We start from the raw sequence: 4,524 nt of genomic DNA, 5'->3' as shown, positions 1-4,524 counted from the left end.
CTATTTGTTCAACTCTGTACTTAGTTTAGTGTTAACCTGATGTGTATAAAGTTGATTGAAAATAGATCTTAGTAAAATATAATAGGAATAGGAGAGGAAGGAGGAAAAACTGTGGAAGTGCATGTGGGAGAGAGGATAATATGGTAAGAATGAGTATGTTCCTGAATTTGTATTTATGAAATGTATGAATTTTGTATACCTCAAAAACAGTTTTCAGGAAAAAAGGAAATAAATTGATCTAAGTATATTCTATAACAATAATATATGAATATAATAAATATTATTGAACCTAAAAAATAAAAATAATATGGAACGCTTCACGAATTTGCGTGTCATCCTTGCGCAGGGGCCATGCTAATCTTCTCTGTATCGTTCCAATTTTAGTATATGTGCTGCCGAAGCGAGCACAAGTAATATTCCTGTTTGTCTCTGATAATTTTCCTTGTTCTGAATTCCATTTATCTGAAATTAGTGTAGTACCTCCAGCTTTCTTTCAATTAGTTTTAACATATCTTTTGCTATCGCTTTATTTGAACTTGTCTGAATCAGTATTATTTAGTGAATGTCCAAAAGACAAGAGGTAGCCGAATATTGTTATTATACTCACTTTGTCAATCTTTATCTTTTAATGAATATATTTAAACGATTCACATTTAAGCCTTTAAATAAGAAGATGGTTTTCATCCTATTTCACAATGGTTACTGTTCCTCTTCCCTGTCATAGCTAATAAATGATGTTTCTAAGCCCTCTACTGTGAAAAGTTGGTGGGATTCCTCAAGATAAAGCAAAGTATTGGATCCCTAAGTCCATGTTGCCTGGGAGTTTCCCATTCATGGTAGGAATGGCCTCCAGCCACTGGGCAAAATTGCCTTCACACAAAGTTACCCTCTAAGTGCTTCAGCCAGGGCTCTGTTCCAGATAAGCAGGTCCCAGCTGTGATTCCAGCTTTACGACCTTTGATGATTCCTGGGTGCTCATTGCATTGTAACTGCAACTCCTTAGTGTGCCCAGAGAAGCTGTTGATATTTGTTTTGTTTAGCTTATTATTGTTGTAATGAGGAGAGTAATGACTTTCAAGTCTTTTCATTTCAGAAATGATACTTGAAAGAACTTCCACTTTGACTATGACATTGTCTAAATAAGATCGGCGTTGGAGCCTCGGGTGATTACTGACGCCATAAATAAGAGTGTCAATTGTTAAATCAACAACAGGAGTCACTGTGCATCTACTCCCCATGTAGGATCTCTGTCCTTAATGTGTTGTACTATGTGAATTGGCGGTATAACTAATACTCAAACAGTACTTTACACTTTGTGTTTCTGTGTGGGTGCAAACTGTTGAAAACCTTACTTAGTATATACTAAATTGATCTTCTGTATATAAAGATAATTAAAAATGAATTTTGATGTGAATGGGACGGGAGAGGGAGCGGGAGACGGGATGGTTGCGGGTGGGAGGGAGGTTATGGGGAGAAAAAGCTGCTATAATCCAAAAGCTGTACTTTGGAAATTTATATTTATTAAATAAAAGTTAAAAAAAATAAAAAAATACAAAGAGTGGGAATAAGAGAGGGAAGAGATGTACAATTCGGGACATGCTCAAGCTGACTTACCTCAAAGGGTAGAGTTAGAAACATACCAGGGGACTCCAATTCAATCCCATCAAGGTGGCATGTACCAATGCCACCTCACTAGTCCCAGTGATCAATTTCTGTTCACAATTGATCATAATGATAGGACTAAGAACCAAAGGGATCACATAAACAAGAATAGTGTCTGCAAATACTAGCTGATAGAATCAAAAAGGGAGAGAACGATCATACATGGGAAGTGAGATACACAACAGACTCATAGAATGGCAGATGCCCTAAACAGCACTCTGGCCTCAGAATCAGCCCTTAAGGCATGCAGATCCAGCTGAAAAGCCCATGAGAGTATTTCAGGCATGGAAAGCCAAGACACTCTGGGGAAAAAAAATAACCTAAATGAAAGATCTCTGTGAGTGAGATCCCAGTGGAAAGAACAGGTCATCAAAGAAGGAGGTACCTTTCTCTGAAGGGAGGAGAGAACTTCCACTTTGACCATGGCCTTGTCTAAATATGATCAGAGTCGGTGAACTCAGGGGGCTTCCATAGCCTTGGCAGCTCATGACAAGAGCCTAGGGTGATTACTGATGCCATAAACAAGAGTGTCAATTTGTTAAGTCAACAACAGGAGTCACTGTGCACTTACTCCTCATGTAGGATCTCTGTCCTTAGTGTGCTGTACATTGAGATTTAATGCTATAACTAGTACTCAAACAGTATTTTTCACTTTATGTTTCTGTGTGGGAGCAAACTGTTGAAATCTTTGCTTAATGTATGCTAAACTGATCTTCTGTATATAAAGAGAATCGAAAATGAATCTTGATGTGAATGGAAGGGGAGAGGGAGTGGGAAAGGGGAGGGTTGCGGGTGGGAGGGACGTTATGGGGGGCAAAAAGCCATTGTAATCCATAAGCTGTACTTTGGAAATTTATATTCATTAAATAAAAGTTAAAAAAAATAAAAATAAAAGGCAGGTTGTTAAGAAATGCATTGTTTGTATACCTTAAATAAAAGATTTCTGGGAAAAAATCAATCAAACATAAAACAGCCAGCCCCCCCAAACAAAAAAATCCCTGATTAATTTAATCAAAGGATTGAATTGTTGCCTTAAATTTAACTTTTTCCTAATGAGAGAAATTTAACTTTTTTCTAAGGATAGGAATTTTATACTGAGAAATAGAGCTTTCTTGATTATATTTTTGCAGGGTTCAAACTTCTGTAATGCTAAAATTTCTTCTCCATAACCTAAAATCAGTATTACTCTCTTGGGGGCAAAATTGGTCAAATGAATCTTGAGATTATCCCCAGGATTCTTGTGTTGTAAACATACATTCTACCTATCTCAGACACTCATCCAAGTGCTGTTGTATTTCAGTCCTAGGTAACTTGCTCTAAGATAGGGAGTTTACCAACATGAATCCGATCAAATCACTAGTATCTTACAATGGACACAGGACCCTTCTTGTGAGAAAGGTTTGAAATGTGAAAACATTTTGAAAGGTTCAAATAGCAAGGAACTGAGAGTATTTTTGGAGCAGAGGAGTACCTAACCTATAGCCAGCAAGAAAATTGGTACTTTATACACCCACACTAGAACTAATTCTGCCAAAATCTGCAAGTTTGTTAGTACATATTTTCCCAACCATGCTTCCAAAAAAGGAATTATGTTGCTGACACTCTTTTTTCCTGTAAAGGTTCAATCTTTGGGGGGAGGGGCAGCACTGTGCTATAAGGGGGTATGCTGCTTCATGCAAAGCCAGCATCCCATATGCACACCAGTTTGAGTCCTCGCAATACTATTTCATATCCTGTTCCCTGCTAATGTGCCTGGGAAAGCTGCAGAAGATGGCCTAAGTCCTTGGGCCACTGAACCCATGAACCCATGTGAGAGACCTGGGTGGAGCTTCTGGCTCCTGACTTTGACATGGCTCAGCACCTGCCATTGCCAGCATTTTAGTGGTGAACCAAAAGATGGAAGATCTCTCTCTCTCTATCTCCCCCCTCCCCATAACTCTGACTTTAAAATAAGTAAAATAAATCTATATATTTTATCTTTAAAATTTTAACTGGTACATGAAATTGTACATACGTAAAGGGTACCATATGATATTTTAATACATGTATACATTGTATAATATTTAAATCAGGTAAATATATATTCAAGCACTTATTTTTTATGACTAAATAACTCAAAATATTTTAGCTATGTGAGATGCTGTTTAGAGAACTCAACTAAAATATTGCAGACTCAAGATACATGAAAACCATGAGATATTAAATGACCATTCTGTTTGAAAAAAATCCTTTCATTAAAATTATATTAGCAATAATTCTACATATGTATGAAGTACATTGTGACCATTTATTTTTAGACCCTAGTTTATATATAGAATATAGACAATGGCTATGAAAATTAATTGAATGGAAAAATGACCGTTTCAACTATACAGTAAATTTTTAAGTAATCACAGATCATTAAATTATAGTAGTATAACATTTTAATCATTGATTTGACAAGGGTATAAAACAATGTTTTGCAAAACTGTGTTTGCACAGTACTGAAACACATAGACATTTGGACATTTGCTCCTTTTTCTTTCTCTTTTGTTTGTTTTTAAATTTTAACTCCTACATGTAAGGAAGAACATTTGATATTTATGTCATCTGAGTCTAGCTTATTACACTCAACATGATGTCCTCTAGTTGTGTTCATTTTGCTGCAAATGATAGAATTCTATTCTTTTTATAGCTGAATAATATTTCATTGGCTTATATACCACATTTTCTTTATCCATTCATCTGATGATGGAAACCTTGGTTGATTCCAAATGTAGGCTATTGTGAACAGTGTTGCTATAAACATTGTGGTGCACATATATCTTTGATACATTGTGTTCAAGTCTTAGGGGAATATATACAATAGTGGGACTGCTAGAT

The 4,524-nt window shown here is 36.1% G+C and overlaps 1 non-coding gene across 1 annotated transcript; it reads right to left on the bottom strand.

Moving 5' to 3' along the window:
- Positions 1 to 301: 301 nt before the first annotated feature.
- On the bottom strand, positions 302 to 408 carry LOC127487115 (U6 spliceosomal RNA). The gene has a single exon (XR_007913649.1). It is a non-coding gene; the product is annotated as a U6 spliceosomal RNA (small nuclear RNA).
- Positions 409 to 4,524: the final 4,116 nt, after the last annotated feature.

This window comes from Oryctolagus cuniculus, chromosome X (genome assembly GCF_051225735.1).
Source record: "Oryctolagus cuniculus isolate XC-2025 breed Fujian yellow rabbit chromosome X, ASM5122573v1, whole genome shotgun sequence".
Taxonomy (NCBI): Eukaryota; Metazoa; Chordata; class Mammalia; order Lagomorpha; family Leporidae; genus Oryctolagus; species Oryctolagus cuniculus.
This window is presented reverse-complemented; position numbering and strand designations above follow the sequence as displayed.